This window comes from Pseudonaja textilis, chromosome 11 (assembly GCF_049901715.1).
Source record: "Pseudonaja textilis isolate UNSWEBS1 chromosome 11, rPseTex1.2, whole genome shotgun sequence".
Lineage (NCBI taxonomy): Eukaryota > Metazoa > Chordata > Lepidosauria > Squamata > Elapidae > Pseudonaja > Pseudonaja textilis.
Window position 1 is genome coordinate 7,045,286 of NC_142000.1, and position 26,205 is coordinate 7,071,490.

The 26,205-nt window shown below is 43.3% G+C and overlaps 1 long non-coding RNA gene across 1 annotated transcript; it reads right to left on the reverse strand.

Annotated features, from left to right (window-relative positions):
- Positions 1-284: 284 nt before the first annotated feature.
- LOC148124825 (uncharacterized) lies at positions 285-5,596 on the reverse strand. The gene is made up of 2 exons (XR_015744943.1): positions 5,197-5,596; positions 285-471 (listed from the first exon to the last, which is right to left on the reverse strand). It is a non-coding gene; the product is annotated as an uncharacterized LOC148124825 (long non-coding RNA).
- Between the last annotated feature and the right edge of the window lie 20,609 nt (positions 5,597-26,205).

Genomic DNA, 26,205 nt, shown 5'->3' on the forward strand with positions numbered 1-26,205 from the left:
CAATAGTTCCATTTGTGACCAAGAATAGAATAGATTAATTCTTTATAATGGTCCGATATTAAAGCAGTGTTTGTTTTTCCCCAACCTTAGTCATTTTAAGATGTCTGGACTTCAAATCCCAGAATATCCCAGACAGCGTCGTTGGCTGAAGTATTCTGGGAGTTAAAGTCGACCCATTTTAAAATGGTAAACATTGGGAAACATTGCTCTAGATTTTGTGGTATTTTGGAAGAAAAGAACCAGATGATGCAACCTAGGACTAGCAATAAGCAAACACCAGGGTGGAGCATTATCGTGGGCACCATCTTTATTTTTTGACACACCTTTATTCAAGAAAATGGGAATAGTCCAAGAATTTAGAGAGAATTCCTGGGGAGGGGCATTCTGCCTTTCCACCTGTTCTCTCCCTCGCCACCTTCATCAGCAATGGTTACAGATTCATCCTCTTCTCTGTCTAATGGTAAGGCCAGCCTGGAAAATAACAAGTTGGGAAGAAAGGAAAGAGAAATAAGATTTGGTAATCCATTCTGCGCCCCTGCTTCAGGCACAAGCGTTACATGTTGATTTGACTTAAAGCTATACTCAAGCACTTAGCTTGGATTTGAGCTGCTCGCTTTAATAAAGAGCTGCCCAAACTGGAAAGGTTGCCTTGGTGTGGAAAAAGAGTGTTCAGCTGGTGGAATATATCTGGATATTTCCATACTACATGGATTAGAAGAGAAACAAGAGATCCGAACGAGTGCAGATTTGAGTCTTTCTGCTGTCAGAGAGCAGAGCCAAACCTCGCCATCCAGTAGGGGTTTGAAGACACACTTATCAAAGAGAGATCCAACCTAGAATTAAAGGAGAAATTTTCCAGTAGTGAGAACAATTAATCAGTGGAACAGCTCGCCTCCAGAAGTTGTGGGTGCTCCAACACTGGAGGTTTTTAAGTAGACACAGGACAGCCATTTGTCTGGAATGATATAAGCAGGGGTGGGATTCAAAAATTTTAACAACCGGTTCTGTGGGCGTGGCTTAGGTGGTGGGCATGGCTTGGGGGTCATGTGACTGGGTGGACATGGCTTGGGGGTCATGTTATTGGTTGGGTGTGGCCAATTCAATATCCCTCACATCGAGGCATGCATCTCCTCGCCTGGCCTCTCATGACTGTGGGGTGCTGCAACAGTCGTAAGCATGAAAAATGGTCATAAGTCACTTTTTTCAGTGCCGTTGTAACTTTGAATGGTCACTCCACACAAGCAAAGTACCAGCAAAGGAGGGGGAATAAAACTCCAGAGATGTTCCTGAGACAGGAAGTCTAGTCCTGCCAAGAATGTAATAAGGGTTAACGGAGAGGCAGTTTCTGCAAGCAACACCAGAATGTTTCCTTCCTGTCTTCATTACAGGATTAGACCAGTAATTTCTTCTAACAACCGGTTCTCCAAACTGCTTAGAATGTTAACAACCGGTTCTAGTGAATAGGTGCGAACTGGTAGAATCCCACCCCTGGATGTAAGATCTGCTTGAGCAGGGGGGTTGGACTAGAAAACCTCCAAGAACCCTTCAAGATAACTGTATTATCCTGTTGTTCTTTTGGCAGTGAAATGCCATAAACAGCAAAGATGAAGACCTAAGCAGCAGTCATAGTTCAGTAGCATATAGGTGGTCCTTAGCTTACAATCATTTGTTGAATGAACCTTCAAAGTTATGATGTTGCTGAAAAAAGTGACTTACAACTGATCCTTGCACTTATGACTGTCGTAGTCCCTGTAGTCACGGGCTCAAAATTCAGGCATCTGTATTTACAAACAGTTGCAGCATCCTAGGGTCACGTGATTATTATCTGTGACTTTTCCCTGCCAGTTTCCAACAAGTAAAGTCAATGGTGGGGAAAAACATCCTAAAATTGGCTGTGACTAACAACTGTCTTGCTTAGCAGTGGCAATACTGCTCGCCATTGTAGTCATTGGTCAAGGACTGCCTGTAGGTTGATAAAACCATTTTGTTGTTGCTCTGGTCACTTCCTGGTTTACTCTGTGAAGTTATTTTGAACAGCAGCAAGAAGAGAAGAGAGAAAGCGATGGTGAAAGATGGCTGGAATTCAGTCCAATGTGCCCAGATTTGCTACACAGAAGCTGATTTTTTTTTGATGTTGCAATTATTTGTCGCATGACCCATTTCTGTAAAAAGTATGGTTGGCCACATCATTCTAAGCCAGTGTTTCTCAACCTTGAGCAAACTTGAAAGCTGTGTGGACTTCAACTCCCAGAATTCTCCAGCCAGCCTGGACTGGCTAGGGAATTCTGGGAATTGAAGTTCACACACCTTAAAGTTTGCTCAAGGTTGAGAAACACTGTTCTATGTGTTGATTATTGTCTAGACGAAGGATAGGGAGCCCAATGTATTTTTGTACGTACCTCCCTTGGCACAAATTCTAGTATTCTTTTTTAATTAATACACAGGGAAGTGCCATGTTGCAAAGTAAAGCACCAGTAATCAACAATGATTTTGTCTCCTGGAGTGCCTCTGGGCCTCGTGTAGGATCCATAAGCAATATTACAAAGTCTGTGACTTGTTGCCATCCAGTGCAGAAGACAAAATTTGGGGCTTTGTAAACAGCCACAGTCCTTGTGGCTATTCGTTTTAAGAATGAACTCAGCTCAGTGTCTTTATGGACTTCGGGCTGAAGAAGACACATACACAAGAAATAACTCATGATCGATGAGTTTGGTAATTAGAAAGAGTAGACTATTGGGCAAAAAGGGAGTCAAGATATAACCTTAGAGTGAGAAGGGATAAAATATAAATGTACTAGCTCAATACTGTGCTTCGCTACAAAACTACATGGTCGGGCTTAGTTTTTGGGAAGGAAAATAAGGAGAAAAAAATTCTGCCTACGAGCATCCATCGGTATTCAACTGGCTAGTGTCCTGTCAGTGTGTGAGAGAGTTGAAGGCTGTATGGAAACCGAAACAGTATTTGCTGTGTGAGCAAGAAGGAGACAGCAAGGAGCCTGGGCGTGGCTTAGCTGAACTGTTCTGTACTAAAGCTGCTTGGTGCTATGAAACTAAAACTGAAACCGAAACTCCTCTGCTTGTTTTGCATTTGGAAGAGATTTCTTTTCAGGTGGGGAGGGAGAGTAGAACTCCTTAGCATCAGAGCGTGTTAATAATAATAATATACGAAATACTAATGCTCTGATGGTCATTTTGAAAAATCCTTTTTTAGCGAGTGCTTAGAAGCCAAGAGGAACATACGTGCTAAATTTCAAGTCTGTAGGGTTTACGGTTCTGGAGATTTTGTGATGATGCGTGAAGGGCATTTCGCTTATATATATATATATAGATTTAACCTGCTGTAAACTTAGGACCACTTCTTTGTATCTTTTTTCTTTCTTTTGCTTTGTGTGTGTTTTTATTTTCATTTCTTTCCTTTTATCACTTTTATTTAGTTTTTTTCATTAAACTTGCGTTGTTTTACTTTGTAAAAAAAATCTTCAATCAAAAACTTGTCATTAGCTTTACTTGGACAGTTTACATCCTACAATGATATCTGTAACTTCGTTAAACATCCACATCTGTCTACCTCAGGTTCCTGGGAAGGAACCAATGGGAGGACAAAAATGCCAAATCCAATCTGGACATCTGGCTGACTGTGCAATTAAATAAATACGACTTATCAATTGTCAATAAGAAAGACAGAGAAATCTGCTTCGTGGTCGTGGCAGTACCTGGAGAAAGTGGAATAGAAGAAAAAGAAATGGAGAAAATCATAAAATACAAAGATCTCCGAACAGGAGTGGAATGACTGTGGCAAAAGAAAGCAAAGGTGGTACTAATAATAATAACGCCTTGGGTGCAATCCTGAAACAACTGGACTGCCGTTTTAACCTCATCCATATTGAAGGAAGGACTCACTAGAGAAGGACCTAATGCTGGGAACGATTGAGGGCAATAGAAGAAGAAGGGGAAGGCAGAGAATGAGGTGGCTGGATAGAGTCACTGGAGCAGTCGGCGTGAGCTTAAATGGACTCCAGAAGATGGTAGAGGACAGGAAGGCCTGGAGGAATGTTGTCCATGGGGTCGCAATGGGTTGGACATGACTTTGCAAGTAACAACAACAAAAATATTGAAGGAAAAAAACCTCCCATCAGTCTATTGGTCAAGCAATGATAGCTTTGATACCATCAAACAGCAACGTCTGCCTATCTAAGGTCTTTGGGAAGGACTCAATAATGCGGACAAAAATGCTAAATCCCATCAAAACATCTAGTTGACTATGTGACCAATCATAATAATAGATTGATCCAATCTGGCAAAAGGGGCATATCTGGGGTCCATGATCTATTAAAAAGTGTCATCTAGCTGGACCCAGGCCTTTCGGAATACCATGCCACCCAAGATTAGACTATCCCCAACTTGATTGGTCTCCTGGAAAGGTCTCCCAGGCTGGGAGGTCAAGAGGTTAGCTGAGCAGAACTAGGAGTTGGAACGATGAACCAAGGGTGGTAAAAACAAAATGGGTCCATCACAAAAGCAAGAACTATTTATATGGGTTTTTACACATTCTGATTAAAGGACAGGTATACAATTCTCAAGGTCAGCTCCAATAGATGAAATCTGCTAACCATATGCAAGGAACATTCTATTTATTTTATTTTTATTTATTTGATTTGTCAATGGCTTACAAGATAAGAGGTATAAGAATAAACATGAGTAAGAATACAGGAAATAGCTACAAATAAATGGGGACAGGGACGGGAGGCACGATGGTGCATTTATGCACGCCCCTTACAGATTTCTTAGGAATGGGGTGAGGTCAATAGTGGATAGTTTGAGGTTAATCCTCTTCTTTCCTGCTTTTTCAACCTCAGCTGTGCCGCGCAAAGCAGTTGAGGTTGAAAAAGCAGGAAATAAAGGACAGCCAAGAGCCTGGGCAGGCGAATGGGAAAAACAGATGACCAAAAAGTTGCCACAACGAACCCGTTCGGTGTCTGCTGTTCTTCAGAGCTACCGGTTCTATAGAACCGGACCAAACCAATAGCATCCCACACCTGCACTATGCCTAAGTCCAACCATAGGTGGCGTATTTCCCTATTGCTCGGAATCCAACTGTTATGATCTTTTATAGATCCAGTCAGTCTAGAATCTGGAAAGCTTGGTTAGAGGTCACTGTTATATAGCATAACCCAGAAACATGGGTTCACTCACTCACCAGGTTGACTGTGTTTGTGCCAACACAGACTTTCAGGATAGTCTATTTCCAGCTGATCCGAAGGGGTGAAAAAAGGATTTATAGTATCTTTCTTGGTTGCTGAGAACGTGCTGGAAGAAGGCCCTCAGCACTTTTTGCCTGTTCTTACAGCGGCTTCGTAGCCAAAGGAAATGCTCTTTAACTCTAAAATCATGTGAAAACCAACCAATTAAGCAACTCAATTATTTCAAGAGGAGTAATTGGCTTAATTTTGCTGCCATCTGCGTATGGATACGGCACAGAGGAGAAATGTCCTTTTGGTTTAGCCTTGCAAACAATGACTCCATTTCCGCAAACAGCCTCTTCAGGTCAACAAAACAGCAGATGATGTAACAGACAAAACCAGGAAGGGCAGGCTTGAACGCAGAAAAGTTGAAAGCCACCTGCTGAAATTAAAACAAGAAATGGCACCACCTCCCTTTTCCCATCTGTCTTCTGGCTCTTGTCCCAACGGGAAAAACAGAAGAGCAAGCTCATCCTCCTTAACCTTTTCCAACCTTATCCCCAATTTTAAACACAGCAGAGGTGTGCTTTTCAAACATGATAACTTGAAGATAGGTGGACTTCAACTCCCAGGATTCCCCAGCCAGCTATGGTTCCACTTGCCAAGTTTGAAAAACACTGCAATAGAAAATCCATCTTGGTTACTGTTAAGTTTGAGCAATGAGAGGCTGAACCAGAGCATGAGTGCAACAATACTTTATTATAACAATAAAGGGCTGACCGTGCTTGCCATGCCAGGAACTGGATCGCAGCAATCAGCGACTGGTTGGACCCCGCAGCCTGCTTATATAGCTGGCTGCTGGGGAGAACCAGCCAATGAGGAAAGGGGAAGAACGCCCACTCAAAGTGAGTGGACCTGAGTGAGAACTCCTAGAGTTCTCAGGACATAACACCCTTCCCCCAGATGCGAACATGCATAGTCTTTGAGGTAGGCAGGAGGTTTATGTTGGCGCCCGGGCGGCGTAGCTCTGGAACATCGTCTGTCCGTCCGGGGTCTGCCTGGGAAGGCAGAGTCGGCAAAGTGTCACCAGTGTGCCCCTCGGTTTGGGCCTGCCCCGGGCTCGTAGGGTTGATCGCTGGGGATGTACTCTCGAAGGCTGGATCGGGCTGGCCAACTGTCTGGGCGCCGCTGTCTGTGTTCGGGCTTTCGGAACCGGCTGTAGGTGTGAACTGATCGCCGGGCGTGATGTGGATGTGAGGCTGAGGATGAAGCCTCCCCTCGCCTAGTGCCTCTGGGTCCCTGCTGGCGATGGTGCTGAGGCATCTGCGCAGTTGGTCTATGTGCCTTCTCCAGACGCGCCATCCTCCAGTCTGACCCGATCGACTGCGGCCCGGTGATGGCTACGATCTCACCCGGGATCCACAGGGGTCTCCAGCGAAGTTCCTCGCGAAAACTGGCTCCTGTAAGATAAAATGTCTAACCCCGATGAGGAAGCGAGGGGAGAGCCAGGCAGTATTGTGGGTGTAGTCTGTCCAATACAGTCCTCAGACGCCTGCCCATCAGGAGCTCAGCTGGGGACTTATTGGTGACTGAACAAGGAGTTGAGTGCTGGCTCATCAGGAACCGCGAGTTTGTGGTGCCAGTCATCCTTGTTGAACCTTGCCAGGGCTTCCTTAGTGGTCCTGACGGCCCTTTCAGCCAACCCGTTACTGGCAGGGTGAAATGGCGCTGTGAAAATGTGGCGGATACCCAGGTTGGCAGCGAAGCGGCTGAACTCAGTCGATGCGAACTGTGGGCCATTATCGGAGACAATGGAGTCGGGTAGCCTGTGCGTAACGAACAGGCGTGTTAACACGTTGGTGATTGCTAGTGTGGTGGTCGTGGATAGCTGTGCTACGTCAATCCATTTGGAATAGGCGTCCACAACCACCAGGAACATCTTCCCATGCAGAGGGCCCGCTAGGTCGATGTGAATTCTGGACCAAGGAGCGCTGGCGTTTTCCCATCTAGTAGGGGTGGCAATGGGGGAGCAGGACGGGATTCCTGGCAAATGTTGCAGGAACTTACCCAATTGACAATGTCCTCGTCTGAGACCCGGCCACCACACGTAGCTGCGTGCTAACGCCTTCATTCTCACGATGCCAGGATGTCCCTCGTGCAATGCTTCCAGAACTCGGGTACGCAGTGAGGCCGGGATGACCACTCGAGTGCCCCATAGTAGACAGCCCTGCAGACTTGACAATTCCTGCATGCGAGTCTTAAAGATGTGAATTTGTTATCAACATTGCCACCCGGCCACCCTCCTCACCCAGTCGAGCACCTGGGCGAGTGTTCGGTCTGTCTTGGTTTTAGCAGCAATGTCCAGGGCAGTGATGGGTAGGTCCAACTGGGTGATCTCGAAAATAGCGTGGACAGGAGCAGGGTCTTCAGCGGGGCAGGTAAGGGGCAGCGACTGAGGGCGTCCGCGTGGGACAGTGTTTTACCCGGGCGGTGTATAAGTCTGTAGGAGTAGGCTGCTAGAAAGAGAGTCCACCTTGTCATCCTAGGGGAGAGGACTTGAGGGGTCTGCTTGTCCCGGCTAGGAGGCCCAGGAGGGGTTTGTGGTCTGTGACCAGCTCGAAAAAATGGCCAAAAGGAATTCGTGAAATTTTTTCACGGCTGCAACAACTGCTAGGGCTTCCTTATCGATCTGGCTGTAATTGCGCTCCGTAGCAGAGAGCGTCCTTGAGAAAAAGGTGATGGGAGCCTCGGCGCCATTGGGAAGCCTGTGACTTAGTACCGCCCCAATTCCAAAAGGGGAGGCGTCTGCTGCCAGTACCAAAGGGAGGTTAGGGTCGAATTGAATAAGTACCGCCTCTGACGTGAGTAGTGATTTGACGGCGTTAAAGGCATGGTCTTCCTTGTGCCCCCAGTGCCACGGTGACTTTTTATCCAGTAATCTGTGTAGGGGTTCAGCTACTGATGCTTTATGGGGCATAAAGGATGTGTAAAAGTTCAATAGCCCAAGAACGCCTGTAGTTCAGTTTTGGAGGTTGGAGTGGGTGCCTCGTGGATTGCCTTAACCTTGGACTCCAGGGGGTGAATGCCAGAGGCGTCAATTTTATAACCCAGAAAGTCCACCTGTCTAGTGGCAATGGCACATTTTTCTTTTTTTCAACTTGAGGCCATGCTGTCTGAACCTCTCTAACACAGCTCGAACTCTTTGGAAGAGTTGGGGTCTGTCCCTGGCCGAGACTAAGATGTCGTCGAAGTAGGGTACTACACCAGGAGGCCCTGCAAAATCCGCTCCATGAGGGATTGAAAATACCGGGCAACACTTACGCCAAATTGGAGACGCTTGCATCGGAAGGCACCCCTGTGAGTGACAATTGTCTGGAGTTCCGCTGTTTGGTTATCTACAGGGAACTGTTGATATGCTTGAGACATGTCCAATTTAGCAAAAATGCTGCCTGGTTCGAATGTGTGTAATAAGTGCTGGATGACGGGCACAGGATAAGCGCTAACTTGTAGAAATTTATTGATTGTCGCCTTGTAGTCCGAGCAAATTCTCAGGCTACCGTCTTTTTGAGGGTGTGACAATGGGCGTCTCCCACTTGGCGAAATCTGTTGGCTCAATGACCCCTTGTTTTAATAGTTTATCCAATTCTGCATCTAGTTTTGGCCGAATAGCAAATGGGACCCTACGCGGTTTTAGCCTGATTGGGACTGCTTGGGGTCAACTGAGAATGAGATGGGGTACCGTTATAACACCCCAGCTCTTCGCTGAATACATCTGAGTAATCAGCGAATAAGGAGTCAGTGTCTGAGGTTGAGACAGCATGGACTCCTGTTAGCCCTAGGCTGAGATGGGGAAACCAATCGAGCCCCAATAAGGTGGGTAGATTGCCGTTAACTACCACTAGAGGTAGGTGACCTTTAAAAGCTTTAAAACTGACAAGAAACTTGCCTCTGCCGATTACAGGAATGGTCTTCCCCTGGTAGTCCTTCAGGCCAAACTGGCATCTCTGGAGCCGGCTAGTGGATAGGCTTGGTTGGAGCCTCTTAAGGGTGTTCCACGAGATAATTGAGAGCGCTGACCCTGTGTCAACCTCCATGCGGCACGGTTTACCTTCTAGGGAGACGGAAAGAGAAATTTTACTAACAGTGTGGCAAGTGTGCTTGGCAAGGTGATGTGTGCGACAGTTCAATACTTGCCTCTGTGGTCCCGAGTGCGAGGAGGGTGCCTTTTTGCTGAGCTTTGGGGGCTTGGCAGACTCTCGCGATGTGTCCCCTTTATGGCAGTTATTGCAGGTGGCTCCTTTAAACTTGCAGGTGGCCCTCTGATGAGATCCCCCACAGGCTAGGCACAGGGTGATGTGCTTGGGTGGACCGATGTTTTCTTGTTTGGCTCCTACCTGCGGCCATTTGTCGTTGGATAGGCGGTGGACTTCGTTTTCATCACTGATGGTTTCCTCTGCTACCACCTCCTCGGAGTGGACTGGAAGTGATGTCAGCTTGGCACTTGGGCCCTGGATTTCGGTGGCTGAGTTTGTTGCCAGCTCAGCTGCCAAGGCTTCCTCGACTGCTTGTGCGAGGTTGAGGTCTTTTTTGCGAGAAGGCGCCTTTGCAGGTGGAGGTCCTTGACCCCGCAGACTAATTGATCAAGGAGCATGTCCTCCAGGTAGGTTCCAAACCCACAATGCAGTGCTGCTGTTCTGAGAGCGGCCATATATTGATTGATGGTCTCCTTGCTCGATTGCTTCCTCATACGGAAGGTGAATCTCCTGGCAATCTGTGAGGGCCTGGGGAATAGTGGTTAGTGAGAATTTCAAGTAACTCAGACCACGGAACGTTTTTCAACTCACGAGGAGCCACGAGCGCTGCGGCAGTATTGTAGACGGTGGCTCCGCAGTAGATTAGGAAATACGATTTTTCCGATGCTCCCCGCATCCGCCAGGCCAACTGCATCGATATAATGATTAAAGCGGTTCTTATACGATTCCCACTTCTCCTCGTCTGGTTTGAACGCCGGGAAGACTGGATTGGAACTCATGGTGCTGGGACTGGTTGAACAACCTGAGGAAAAAATCTCTCTGGGGCAGCAGACAATGTTTTAGTGCCCGTGGTGGGCAAGTGATTTCAGCTCAGGAGAGGCTGTTTGCAATCCTCTCTTTTCTCTCTGGGTTAACCACGTTAGGCTGTTAGCCGTTGATGGCGTTTGGATTCGCGCCTGAGTGGGCGTCAGTGACTGGCTACAGCGCTGTGCTGTACCTTTTAGGTTTGAAATTCAAATGACAACCGCTTGAATTTCGCGCCTGATACTGAGCGGCTGCGGCTCGCAGCGCTTCACTTTCCCTGTAGCTGGGCTAACAAGCGGCTACAGACGCTTCTAACTCTCGATTCTGACCGCTCTCTCTGGCTGCGGATCAGCGTCGCTTCTTATCGCTTGCTGGCCGCTTTCTCTGTCAGCGGATCAGCGTTTGCTCTTTTTGTTTGCTCTTTTTGTTGGCTGACCGCTCTCTCTGGCTGCGGATCAGCGTTTTCTCTCGCCGCCGGCGATTGCTCTCTCTGGGCTGCGGATCGGCGGCTAGTGACTCAGCGGTTGCATGGTGCTTCTGGTAGCCATCCCATCCTCGTCGCCAGTGTTAAGTTTGAGCAATGAGAGGCTGAACCAGAGCATGAGTGCAACAATACTTTATTATAACAATAAAGGGCTGACCGTGCTTGCCATGCCAGGAACTGGCTCGCAGCAATCAGCGACTGGTTGGACCCCGCAGCCTGCTTATATAGCTGGCTGCTGGGGAGAAACAGCCAATGAGGAAAGGGGAAGAACGCCCACTCAAAGTGAGTGGACCTGAGTGAGAACTCCTAGAGTTCTCAGGACATAACAGTTACCAAATCTCTATTTATCCCAAAGGAAGGTGAATTGAAAATAAATTCTCCCTGCAATATTAGACTAATAAAATAAGGTTGTTTATTTTTAAAAAAACACATACATGTACTCTATATAATGTTTTTCTGCCTTATTAACTACATTGGCTAATTCCCACAGAAAACAATACAGGAGATTTTTTTTGTTTTGTTTTCCGAAAATTGTGTGCATGTGACAAGCAAAGTTGCACAAATGGATTCTATGTATGTATAGATGCACTGGCCAGAGGCTACATTCCAGTAAAGGGTAGTGCCACAAGAAACACATAAATTAATATTAATTGCTTTAATGACAACTGACTCAAATTGGCTCTCCAAATTAATATCCCATTTGCAAAATTAATTCCTCCTCCATTTGCATAGGTACACACACAATTCAGTCATTCACACACAAGGACACAAATAGACTGCAGGGAAATCTAGCCCCGTCCCAGCTGAAGATGGGGCTGCCTCCTCTGGAATATGGCCCATTGAGTTCAATGGCTTTAACTTCTGAGAACGTATAAACAGCAGGTATCTTGGCTTGCCTGGTTTATCCTGTATAAGTCAGGGTGAAATCTGAGGAGATCATTGGACATTGAGCTGTTTGCAAAAAGGGAGTGTTTAACAGAAAATTCTTTTCCCGAGGTTAAAATCTATGGATGCTTCAAATGTCATAAGCCAGTGGTGGCTAACCTTTTTGGGCTCCTGTGCCAAAAATTGTGCCAGCACCCAGAAGACAATCCGCATGCCCCCCCATGCCCCCTACGCATGGGCATGCAATCTCCCCCCACACCACCCCTTACCTGCACTGCACCTCCCAGCTGTTTTTCGGCCTGTTTGAGGCCTTTTTCGGCTTCCCAGAGGCTTGAAGAAAGCCTTTGCAGCCTTTGCAGGCCTAAAAATGGGCCCATTTCATCACTTCCGGTATTTCCGGAAATACAAGAAGTGGTGAAACGGGTCTATTTTTCAGCCTGCAAAGGCTGCAGAGGCTTTCCTCAAGCCTCTGGAAGGCCGAAAAAGGCCTCAAACGGGTTAAAAATCAGCTGGGAGGTGTAAACATGCGCAGGGAGGTAAGTTTGCCTGAGGCTTGCATGCCGGCACAAATGGCTCTGAATGCCACTTGTAGCACGCGTGTCATAGTTTGCCATCATGGTCATAAGCCCTATTCTTCCTACTAGGTAGATATGCTTAGAACTTCTACTCTTCTATGAAGATTCTCAGTCATCTAGGCAGGGGTGGGATTCAACCAGTGTTACTACCGCTTTGGTGACTATGGGAATTGAATTCAGACTTTCACACTTCATAGCAACGTTTCTCAACCTTTTTTTTTTTCCCCCAGTGGCTTCTCTGTTCAGATCCTATCACTGGATACAGTAGGAAGTAACTGGCATGTTTTCTGACATGAACAAGACCGTAACTGCAATAAAATACACTTTGCTTTTCCATGTCCCCAAATTTCTGGGTGAAGAAAGCAGGGGAAAAATTTGGAAGGATGACCAATACATTGTTATCGTTTTGCAAAGTTTTAGCCAGCAGGGCCAAGAATTCCAGTTTATCATTACCCACAAAACAGAGCCAATGTCCACCGGCATCGCACGTGGGAAGGGTTGATGGTTGTGCTTTTGTTTTTGCAGAGCAGAGCAAAGCAGAGCAGAGCAGAGCAAAGCAGAGCAGAGCAGAGCAGAAAAACATCACACATAAAATTACTTCTAATGGGAAGGCAGGCTGGTATTTGGGTCAGGAGGAGAATCAAATCTTCCTGTTTTATTCATGCAGGTTAATGGCTGTGTTACTGGCTGACTCCAGCTCAGTCATCACAATAGCACAGATGTGGGGTTAAACAGATTAACCCAACAGGGAAATTAGAGAGCCTTGCCTTGCTTCACAAACACACCTACACCCTTTTATACAAGTGACAATGCATTGCCAACTTCACCCTGATTATAATCTGCAGTCAATTTCTTCCAGGATATTGGTGTCTGGTACAACTTCTGGAGAAGGTTTCATTGATTTGAATTCAAGCCACATCCTGAGTCACATCCTTTGAAGCTTAAGCATTCGGCCCTGAAACTTAGGAGAGGGCAATGGAAATGGAAACAAGGTGCCCAAACTGATCCGAATCAAGATGGTCAGACATAAATGTCCAGGAGAAACAAGGGTGTTCCTGAAATAAAGGCATTTTGACATGACTCAGATTGTTGCTGGGATTTTCTTCAGGATAAACATAATCCTAAAACAGGATCTTGCATTGAATCAGTTTATGTTAATAAGGTTGGGCTGAGAGCTGACATTGTAATTTTCCACAGTATACTACTATATAGCACATGTGAGATTAACTTTGTTGAAGAGTGTTTCTCACACTTTAAGTTGTGCGGGCTTCAAAATCCAGAATTTCCCACTCAAGAGTTGAGCTCACAAATCTTAAAAGTGGCCCAAGTTTGAGAAACACTGAAGAAGTTTCCAGCAAACTGATTCTAATGATGAAAGAAGGAAATGATTAAACATGTGGGAAAGCACGTTCAGTGAAATTAATACCACCTTAATTAATGTTAAATCAAATGTATATTTATTCCTGAGCTTGCTTACTTATTTATCCAGCCCCATCTACTTTTTGAAGTACATCAACCATTCCCCTTCTCAAAGGCCAAAGATAGTTGACCTGGAAAAAAAAGGTATATGCGTCCTTTGTTTATGGTTTACTTTTATTAGAGTTATACAAATCTAGTTTTCTAAAATTCAAAACTATATCTAAACAAAGTAGAGCTTAGGCAATGAGGAAGCCTACCCCATATGTTGCCATTGATAACCTTCAAGTTTAATGAACGTGGTGTTTAAGGATGGTTTTCATCAATGTTACCATGGTCAAGCTTTAAAAACATAACCGAGCATGTGTTGACCAGAGACAGAGTTGATTCTACGTTGGCTGATCATCTCAAAGGCAAATCTGGTGCCTTTCAAGTGTATGCAGCTCCTATAACCCCAACCAGCCTGACCGAACTGGTTGAAGGACTTCTACTCCCAAACATCTGGAGATGATCAAGTTGAGGAGGCTGATCTAAAAAAAACAGGAAGGCTTGTGGTAAACCTAGATCAAGGGTCTTCAAACTTGGCAAGTTTAAGGCTTGTGGACTTCAACTCCCAGAATTCTAGGCAAATCTAAATTGATAAACATGACAGCAGTTCAGACACTTTCCCTTCAAGCATTAAGTCAAAAACCATCTATGTTCTAGATGAAGCAGAACACAAAGCAAAATTAAAATCCAATGGAAGGATTAAGCTATGACATGCTGATTATAATCGCATTATATCAAGTTCCTTGTCAAAGGAAAACCAGGTTTGATTTCTCTCTGTAGGATAGGATGATATCAAAATATTAGCTGAATTCAGACAGAGTCATAAAAGAGGTTTTTATATCGCAATGAGCTATAAAAAGAAGCTTTATAAAGCATGGCAGTTGGCCTCATACAGCAAGCAACATTCAAAATAAACAAACATTTAATATGAATCAGAGTCATCCTTAGATTACTTTAGCAAACCTTTCTAAACTTTAACCATTGTAAATAGATCCATGCAACAGGTAACCTACATCGTGGTTTAATTCCTGTGAATCAAAACTTAGGATAAACCCACTGATTTTTTTTATTTAAAAAAAAACCAATTTACTTGCAATAGAAATGCAATGAATTTCAGTGGGTCCATTCATTGGTAACAGATAGGCAATGATGATACTGGTGAATACAGCATGCTACTCTAACCTATCCAATATAACTTTGCTTCTGAACTTTACCATGCGACTGCAAAAATTATACGAGTATCTTTGATCTTTAATTAGGCATTCCCGTCTTACCAAGTATTGTGTTTTCAGCTGCTTGCTGGATTAGACATCTTAAAATACAAATAGTCCTTGACTTATAACTTCATTTAACTATGGCCCAAAGCTAAAATGGCCTCCCCACAAAAATCATAATCTAAATTCGCACTTGCAACGATTGTAACAGTCCCCTCTCTCACGTAATTGCATTTGGATGAACATAGTGGCTCAACTTCGTCATAAAATCAGGTCCAGGCACATGATGACTGCAATGACTTGGAAATTCTGGCCCAGTTGTGGTCATATGTCAAGGACTACCAGTATATATAACATGACTGTTTCAATGAAGAGTACTATAAGGTAAAGGTAAAGGTTCCCCTCATACATACGTGCTAGTCGTTTCTGACTCTAGGGGGCGGTGCTCATCTCCGTTACAAAGCCAAAGAGCCAGCGCTGTCTGAAGACTTCTCCGTGGTCATGTGGCTGGCATGACTAAATGCCAAAGCGCACAGAACACTGTTACCTCCCCACCAAAGTGGTCCTTATTTTTTGCATTTTTTACATGCTTTCGAACTGCTAGGTTGGCAGAAGCTGGGACAAGTAATGGGAGCTCACTCTTTTCCGTGGTGCTAGGGATTCTAACGGTTGCTCCTTCTGATCGACAAGCTCAGCGTCTTAGCCACTGAGCCACTTCGTCCCTTTTGAAGAGTACTGTAGTTTTATTGAAATATTTTGACTTACTTGCCTTAAAGAATATCATGTGAGAGACTTTTTAGTTTATTCTGGGTCAAATCAAAATTGGTTGGCCACTGCTAATTGTCAGATTTACTAGATGCAAAGCTTGTATTTAAATGAGAATTTTACTTGAGCAGGTTGTTTATTGAAATGGAGAAAACTGATCCATCTCACTTCTGTTAAATCAGCCAAATATTATGTATTCTTGAGACTGTAATCCAATTGAACTGATACTTGGCATTCCTGAACATAGGTAGGTCCAGTTGAAAGAAAACAAATTTGTTAGAAATATCATAAGAACAAAATAGCATTGGAAATAAATTAAAATCCTGCTGAATTTGAAATGATAATTAACAATTCTTTTTAGGACAACAACAGAGTTGAGGGAATGTGAGGTCCCATAATGAAACACAATTTTTTTAAATAAAAGTCTGTTGATAAATGTTTGCTACACATACATTAAAAGTATTTCAATATTTTTAATGTTTCACTTTGGTTATCAGATTTAGGAAGTTAAGCACCAAAACAATAAACAGATAATGCTGATTGAAATTCTGACAGATCATATAAAGATATGGGTTGCTTGGTTGATTGCACACAGTTTTGTGATCATCTGTGTTGATTACATAAAGTGTTGTGCAAAGGCTGGATGAACACACTTGCTCAAGATTACCTATTAAGCCTCTCCAATTCCTGTATGTTGTTGAGGGTAGTTGTTGACTTCTGGCCACAAGAGAAGCAATTTGGCTGCCACAACACTTTTGAAAAGATACTTCATCAAACAACTGTTGGTTTTAAGTGTTTCTGATTGAAGACTGTTTATGGGGCATTTGAGTTCAACGACAGGATGCCATTATATGCTTTTTATTTTAACTCTTCCCCTCAGTGCAGCTTAGAAGTGAATTGTTCTAGAATCATGGAAGAACTTAGAGCTTTGGAGGAAAAACAGGATATAAATCTGAACTAAACTAAAATGATTTTTTAAAAAAAGTTTCTTCCTTGGTGTGGAGCCTAAATCATAGGATGAATGGTTGTGGGTATTGGGTATGTCTAGTCTAATGAAGAGATGGACCGGGGTGGTATGAGAGCTGTCTTCCAATATCTGAGGGAATGTGATAGAAGGCAGAATCCAAAGCACCTGACGGCAGAATAGGAAGCAAGCGGGAAGAGATTGTTAAAGAGAGATCCAATTTAGAACAAACGAGAAATTTTCATGGATTGTGATGAATTTATTGGTTGCTTGAGTTTAGCTCTAATTATATGTCAGCTCAGTGAGATTTACTAAATCCCAGTGATGTAAACAATTATTGTTTAGGGCAGCACCATGTTTTCTTCTGTTGTCCTGGCCCATATCGCATTGCAAAATTGATTGCACCCTTAGTTATTCTATGCAGGTAACTTTTGATAGAAACAAATCTTGATTTCTCTGGACCGCCCACTTTTCTTATACACAAAATGTTATGTTGGTAAATTATATTTACCCTTATCTCAACATAATTGAGATGAGTATGCTTTTATTATTTCATACATCCATGTCAAGTTTGTATCTTTCGCATAGTGTGACATTTTGATTTACTACTTTATTTAATTAAACACACTGCAGGAATAGATAGCAATTATATCTAGAATATTTGACTGGTTAAAAGCTCAGTCCTAAAAATTCTAATTAACCAAAAGACATTTGCAGATCATTCAGACACAAGATGAAAGCAACTAAATGAGTTAATAATACTTCCACACCACTTCATATGTTACCCTAAATCATAATGTAATTTGGGATCTATGACCCAGCTATTGTTGTTTGTGGAAGAGGAAACCCTATTTATTTATTTGTTTGCTTGTTTATTTATTAAATGTATGTGTCACCCATCTCTCTATTCAAAGACATTCTGAGTAACTTACAATGGCATAAAACGTAAAATACATTAAAGCATTAAAGTAAACAATGAAGCACAATTTTAAAACCAAGTACATGGATGGTATTGGAGGGACTTTTGACTCTCATTTAACCAACCACCTCCAACGTAGGACATCCCATCATGGTCCCAAGCCAACTAGCAGAACCAGGTTTTAAGGCCCTTCTAGAAGACCAGAAAGGTGGAGAGAGATCTCATCTCGGCAGGCAAGGTGTTCCAGAGGACAGGGAAGGGCTTCTTCTCCTTGATTCTGCCAGCCAAAATTCCTTGACCAACAGGATCCCATTGGAGAGGCCAATCCCATCGGAGCAAGGCTATGCCCGTGGTTTGGTGGACAGTCTTAGAATATTTATTCAATTTGCAGTTACCAAATCCCCAAATATTTCCAACAATTAACGGTGTTGTACAGATGACACGCTAAGAAACAAAATAATTATTTAAGAACAAAAACATTCATTCATTCACCCAACTAAAGAGGATCAATTCTACATGTTATACCACTCAGTTTTGAGCATCTCCCTAAATGAAATCAAGGCGAGAACAAGCCTTACCTCAATGCATTGATGCTCAAAAGAACAGGCAATTCCTTCACTTACAACTATTTGTTTATCACCGAAGTTACAATGGCACCGAAAAAAGTGACCTACAACCAGTCCTTGCACTTCACAACCATCGCAGCATTCCCATGGTCATGTGATCAAAATTTGGGCTCTTGGCAACCAGCGTGAATTTATGACAGTTGCAACATCCTGGGATCACCATTTGTGATCTTTTTTTTATTTATTTACTTATTTGATTTGTCAATTGTTTACAAGATAATAAGTATAAGTATATACATAGTCATGAATACATGAAATGGGTACATATAAGAAAAATAAAAGAAACAATAGGACAGGGACGGTAGGCACGTTAGTGCACTTATGCACACCCTTTACAGACCTCTTAGGAAAGGGGTGAGGTCAATAGTAGACAGTCTAAGGTTAAAGTTTTGGGGGTTTGGGGAAGAAACTACAGAGTCAGGTAGAGTATTCCAGACATTGACCACTCTGTTGCTGAAGTCGTATTTCCTGCAATCAAGTTTGGTGCAGTTAACCTTGAGTTTGTATCTATTGTGTGCTCTTGTGTTGTTATGGTTGAAGCTGAAGTATTCATTGACAGGTAGGACATTGCAATGTATGATTTTATATACCATACTCAGATCAGACCGAAGACGGCGTAATTCAAGGTTTTCTAGGTCTGGAATTTCAAGTCTGGTGGCATAAGGTATTCTACAACGAGTAGAGGAGTGGAGAACTCTTCTTGTGAAATATTTCTGGACTTTCTCAACTGTGCTAATATCAGATACGTAATGTGGGTTCCAGACTGATGAGCTGTATTCGAGTATTGGTCTAGCAAATGTTTTCTATGCTCTAGTTTAGAAGTGTGATGTTACCAGAGAAAAAGCTATGTAGGATTAGGTTAACAACTCTTAATGCCTTTTTGGCTATGTAGTTACAGTGGGCTCTAACACTTAGATCATTAGAGATGAGTACTCCAAGATCCTTGACAGAGTTTGGATCATCAACAAGATCTTGACTATTCAGCTTGTATTTTATTTCCTGATTATTATTATTTTTGCCAATATGTAAGACAGAGTGTTTATTTGTTGAAATTTGAAGTTGGCATTTGTTTGACCATTCTGATACATAGTCAAGATCTTTTTGAAGGGCAGTAGTATTGTCTGTGGTATTGAACAGCTTTACATCATCAGCGAAAAGAACACAGTTGCTCTTAATATGATTCCCACTCATATACAACAAGCAAAGTCAACAGGGGAAGCTGGAGTCACTCACTTAACTGCAATGATTCATTTAACAACCGTCAAAAAAGGCTGTAAAATCGGACATGATTCATATAACATCTCCCTTGCTTAGCAATGGAGATTCTGGCCCCAGCTGTGGTTGTACCACAAGGACTAGCAACAGTGGCTCTATGCTTCAGCCCCACTCGCTTCATGGATGTGGAGTAGAAGAACCAGGGTTTTTTTCCTTGGATGACCATGGCCACACTGGGTGGGACAATTGAGACTGGAGATGAATCAAATCAAAAGAATTATTTGTTCTGGTCTTTGGTCTTCGAGGCTGTAATAAACTTGATTTGACTGGAGACGGTTGTCCTGATTGCATATTGTTTTTATCCAAAATAGCTGTGCTTGGAGGACTCCTGAGTGATCACCAAATAAATATCCAGATGAGGGGGCACACCACCACCTCCTCCTCTCAAGATGTCCCTTATATTTTCCATTTTACTTCTGTATTTTTCACTGGAAGCAAGTTCACGCCAGAGGTGGTCTTCAGCAGGTTCCGACCAGTTCTGGAGAACCGGTAAGAGATATTTTGAGTAGTTACCACCTTCCCCCTGGAGTGGGGAGGGAATGGAGATTTTGCAGTATCCTTTCCTTGCCACACCCACCAAGCCTCGCCCACCAAGCCACACCCAGAGAACCAGTAGTAAACATTTTTGAATCCCACCACTGCACTTTGTGCACTTCCAAACAACAGACCAACTTCTGACCAAATACATTTTTGCATTTTCTAAAAAAAATACCTAAAGGGCTCATATACAAAGATGGTGCTATTGGTTGGTACTTAATGTTATACATGTGCTCTTCCTTTTTTGAGAAAGGCATTACAAAGGATTATTTAAAAAGTCCTATGCTGCGTCAGCTATAATTGAGGAAACCACCTACTTTCTCTTGCCTAAATCTTAGACATTCTTACTCTTCATAGTCTAACTTACATCGCCCAAATAATTTTTATAGCTGAGATAAAACAGAAGATCTGAGGAACACCTCCCAATTTTTCTTTTTTTTTTCAGGAGGAGATTAAGACACAGTTGTGGTAAATTGATGCAACAGGACTTGGTGACAAAAGAAAGTGACACACGTCTAAAGATGAAATGTAAAGATGGCAACACCTCCAACCCACGCTACTAAGAAGGAACAGTCACAGGTGTGCAAAGATTATGCACATCCTGAACTAAGAACGTGGCCTGGCCTATAAACAGATTCAGGACTTTCCCCTCATGTCAACAGCACAAAAATGCCACACCGCCTACTGTTGTGTTCTTGAGATGTCACCTCTGCTTCATCTGTGAAGGCAAGTTAGATTCTGTAGCTGTTGTGCTATTAAAATGGTGTTTTCCATCTATACACCTTGCTGTATAGACACTCTATGACAGGGGTGTCAAACTCATGTCATGACAATACGTCATGTAAAATATCGGGACTTCTCCCCCCTTCACTAAACTGGCATGGGCGTGTCCAGCGTGTGACACATCCAGCCTGTGGGCTGCAAGTTTGACAGCCCTACTCTATGACATCTTGTCAATGCCCATCAGGAGCTGGAAGTTCCAATTAGCTACTTAACAGAATAACAAGCTGGAAGGGAATTTGAAGATCTTCCAGTCCAATCTCATGTTCAGACAAAAGAACCTCAGAAAAATGGCTGTCCAATCTCTCCTTAAAAACCTCCAGTGACAGAGCACTCACAACTTCTGGACACAAGCTGTTATGCCCTTGGTAGAGTCGGACTCTGAGGGAGAGGAGGAACAGCTGGCAGGGAATGGAGGGGTGGCTCCGGAGGTTGTGGAGGAGGCTGGGGGAAGGGGGGCAGAGGCCACTGGGCAGTCAGAAGAAGAATCAGGCCTATCCCCTCTGTAGCCTAGGACACACAGGGAGGAATGGAGAAAGAAACAACTTGGCTTATGAGAGAGGAAGTGGCCATGATCCCCCTCATTGGTGGCAACTTGGGAGAATAGTATATAAGAGAGACTGTTACAACACAGTGTTGCCAGAAGCAAAGTGTGTTTTATTTTGAGGTGAAGTTGTCTTGGTTGGTGTCCTTCCAACAGTCTGTGCCTTGTTATCTCCTTGAAGTTGGTAATTACTTATCCTAGTCCGTTGTGGAAATTTCTTCATTGTAGTTTGTTTTTTTTATTTCACCTCTATTTGCTCATTAAGTTTGGACTGTACTGCTTTCTTTTGAAGACTGTTTTTGAGTATGTTTTATCTCCAATTGAGAATTATTGAACAGTGGGGCCAAGTTGGAGGCATTAAAGGACACTTATTTACATTTTGGATTTTGTTACTTTTGTGTGACACTCTGGGTCATCACACAAGCTGTTCCATTGGTTAATTTTTGGAAATTTCTACTTAGTTCTAGCTTGGATCTCTCTCTGATTAGTTTCCATCCATCGCTTCTTGTCCTGCCTTCAGGTGTTTTGGAAAATAGGTTGACCATCTCTTCCGTCTCAAATATTGGGATACTGCTATTATGTCAGCCCTAGTCCTTCTTTTCATTAGACTACACATACCCAATTCCAGCAACCTCCAGTCCTCTAATCATCTTTGTTTTTCTTCTCTGCATTCTTTTTAGAGACATATATTTTATATCATGGCAAAACGGGAGGCATATTCTGTATGGATTTTACCAACGCAGTACATTATAAAATGGCACTGAAGCCTGTTCAGGGACAAACAATAAGATCCTTTTTTAAAAAACTGAAAACTTTTGATGGTCATTTTGCTGAAAATAGAGAAAAATGAAATGATATTTTTGATTTCCTTAAGCTTCTGTTGTGATTCTGCAATAATATTCTAACTACTGCCAGCTGGCCTGACCTAAAATATCTTGAAGTTTACAATGAGCAAGAAAAAACACCTTTTCTCCCAGCTGAGATACACAGAACTTTCAAAAATTTCTCCCTGCAAGGAATGATAATTAAACTATCAATTTGTTGTCATTTTACAACATCCAAGGCATCTAAAAACCAGGGTTTTGTCCATTAACATTGCCAGGACTATGGCACTTTATCGTATTTTTGAGCTCCTGAGGGCCATTGTGAAAACAGCCATGTAAAAACAACAATTTTTTCACCTCTGGGGTTTTTCCCCCAATTTTAAAATAATGTTCATATTAATAGAAACTTCACATGGGTGCTTTATTTGTTCTAACTACGTAGATGGCATCTTGAGATCTTCCAACATGTTAAAATAATACTAAAATTGTGGAAGATCTCAAGATGCCATCAACATATTTGCAATTAAGAACACACCTGTGTTGAGGTAATGTATCCTAATGTAAAGATATCCATCAATAGGTTGAAAAGTAGTTATTAAATCAATTAAAATGCATCTTCTAAATTAAGTCCCAATCATACCACTTGTATCTTCTTTTGACTTCTGTAGCTCTGCCAAACCTTAAAAAAAAAAAAAACGAAACAGGTGGCCAATCTTGAAACGTAGAATATGCTGATTCTGCATCTTTCCTTTGATAAATCTCTTCATCTCAAGGGCTCAATTTAATTTCCAGTACAGACTCTTTGAAGATAACCAAGAGATCTAAAGACCAGTAGTAGCTTTGCTTGGTTCTTTGACTGGCTTTATCACTTAGCAAACAGTGATGCCTGCATGTTTGGTTGACAACTGTTTCCAAAGGAAGCTTGACAGCAAGTTAGTCAATAAAAATCCAGCAGAAATTATCTTCCAACGATGCTAATAACAGGTGGGTTTTTCACATCAGCTGATAACAGAGGCTGTAATCTAAACCCAGATGGTATAATTACAAATGCATGCTGACTTTATACTAAAACCTCATCAAGATTGCTGTGCCTGGTTTGAGTATGTAGCCACCACCAGAGTTTGCAAACTGTTAGATCGGGTACAGAGGAGACGCGAGACCAGTGAACTTCAAGCTCTTTATTTTAAGTTAAGACCTGTACAAAATCTTGGAGCCGTGGCAGCCCTTCATATAGGGATTGCTCGTGGCTCGCCGGCCAATGACAGGGCCTTGAATCTCCTGCGATCAGCTCTGCCAATCGTGGTTGATTCTTAGAAAGCCAATCACGGCTGTTCAGTGGACCAATCGGAAAGCGGTCCATGTGGACCAATCAGATTTCAACATTTGGAGTATGTTAATATAGAACACAAACAGTGATTGATAGCTTAGGGCAGGGTGTCATGCCCCTGTCAGAATCTGATTCGGAGGAGGGGCAAACAGCTGACAGGGAAGGGGAGTGCAGCTCCGTTTGCTGTGGAAGAAACTGGGGAAGGGCAAAGTCTGGATGGGCAGAGCAGGGAAGAGGTAGAGCAAGGGAGAGGGAATTCGGAGGAAGACCCAGGCCCACTCCCTCTTCATCCTAGGGCACACAGGGAGGAACGGAGAAGGGAGCAACGTGAACTGCATCACTTACGGGGGAGGAAAGGGCCCTGATTCCCTTCATTAGTTGCAGCTGGGAACAGTGTTTTAAAAAGGGAAGCTGCCTGCAGCAAGCTGTTGGGAGCAAATCGTGAATTTATCTGGTGGTGTGGAGGCTTATCTGCGTTCCAGGCGTCTTCCCAACTGTGTTTGTTTTGCTGTGCTTTCAAGTTTGCAGTTCCTTCTCCTGCCCTGTCAAGTTAATTACTGCAGCTTTGTTTGTTTGGATTTTTAGTTGCAGTTTGTATGTACTTTGTTTTTGGACTGAATTTTCTCCAGTTAAAGGCTGTTCCTGGGAGAGTTTTTCTCCAACTGAAGGTAACCTGGACATTGGGGGCAAAGTTGGAGATAATAAAGGGACTCTTCTTGCTTATTTGACTGTGTTGCCTTTGTGCCACGCCCCTTTGGGTCATCACAGAGGTGTCAGACTCTATTTCATTGAGGATGCACCAGGGTTGTGTTTGACCTTAGGGTCCAGGGTGGGTGTAGCCAGGGTGCGTGTGGCCAGCTTGGTATCACTCTTGTTGGGGGCGCTTGTGGTGGCCCAAGCATTCTGCGGGTGAAAACGGGCCCGCGATCTCTGTTTTCAACCGTGACAGCCTCCTGCATCCCTCTGCAAGCGAAAATGGAACTTAGGTTGGGCTGTGCGTGCCCTCCAAGCCTCTGTTTCAGCCATAACAGCCTCCTGCAGCCCTCTGGAAGGAAAAACAGTTGGCAGGAGGCCGTTGTAGCAAAAAACAGGGCCTGGGAGATCTGCATGCAACCCTCCCAAGCTCCATTTTTGCAGAGGCACTGTGGACCGGTTCCCTGTTTCCAGGGCAGCTGCATGGGCCAGATCTAAGCACCTCATGGACTCTTGAGTTTGACACCCCTGGCTTAGGGTGATGTGGGCTACGAGTATCTTCATATAGCTTAGAGTACAAGAAACATGTCTTCAGCAAAGCTGGACTCCTGATTAATATTTCCAGTTTCCAGGCTTATCCCCATGATGAGGTCCTTCAGATATTCAGGTTTAAAACTATACACAGCCAAAAGTTTGGATTGCAAATTGCAGCCCTAAGTTTGTTCCACCATGTTGTCTCTTATTTAAGAATAGGCAAATTTCTTTTCGGTTCCAAGTCCTATTTTCTCAGGGTCATCAACTCCCCCTCTGAATTGCAACCCCCCCTTTGTTCCTCCCAGTAGTAAGCCACCAGAGACAGAGCAGGTCATTAATTCTAATTGATCACTGGCATGATTCGAGATATTATTTGGGCCATACATAACTCCTGGCCTGAAAGCTACTGATCAACTTTAACATAAATCTAATAATGCAAGAGTTTATTTGTTGCTCAGGGTTAAACTGCAGGGTCCTTTGGTGCTCTGTGAGCTTGGTTGCTTTTTTGCAAACGTTTCATTACCTAACTAGGTCACTCCATCAATGCTAGAAGTTCCATTCCTTTCTAGCACTGATGATGTTAACTAGTTGGGTAATGAAACATCTGCAAGAAAAAAAAACTAAGCTCAGAGAGCACAAGGACCCCACATAATCCTAATATTTTGACTTCTTCCATCCGTCCTTCCCCCTCCAAGTCATGGTTGCTGAACAAGCCATTAAGCAAGAACTGGATAATGCTGGAGAAGCAACAGCTGAAGCTTAGACTCCCATCCTTCTGACCATCTGTAGCAGGTTGCCAGAGATGCATCATCATCATTGGAAGAGATAGTATGGCTATTTTTTTTTTATAGAAAAAAATCATGTTTGGCTTGGCAAAATGGAGAGCAGCAGCTCCACCTGCCCCGAGGAAAACTGCTCTTATTCCCACCTATAAAACCATCTAATATCTGAAAAATAGAATGGTAATTTTCAGCCTTACGGGGTACCACAGGATTACAAATTGCCTGGGTTTAACTTAACCTATCAACACAAAGTTGATGTTCTTGTCCACAGCCTGTCTACCTCCTGCCTGAAAGAGACTATCTGTTAGCCTGTACACACAAGTAACTCAAACTCAACATAACTGAGTTGTTGATCTGCACATGCAAATCCCTGGCACATACAGAATTATGTAAGATCGTCATTGCACATCTTCTCAATTCTTATTTCACCGGAGCACTCAGTCAATAGAGTCAGATTTTGCAGAACCCTATAACAAACCTGCCAAGCTTGTTGCGCCAGTGAGTAATATAACAAATAAGGTACATCATAAACAAGGCCTCTATTATGCTGCTTTTGAGTCTCACAGACTGTAGTCTGCCTCTAACTTTAGTTAGTTAGGGCCTTTCCCCCCAGTTCTGCATTGCTTTTGTATAGCTGCTATTTGTTTACAATGACTTACTGACTCTACACTGATCTGGAAAGCTTCTGTTAATGTCAAGACTAAAAGCATAGTAGGAGAAGCAGAAAATTGCATTTGTTTTCTTGAAAATGCCTCCTGAACTCTTAAAACTGCTCAA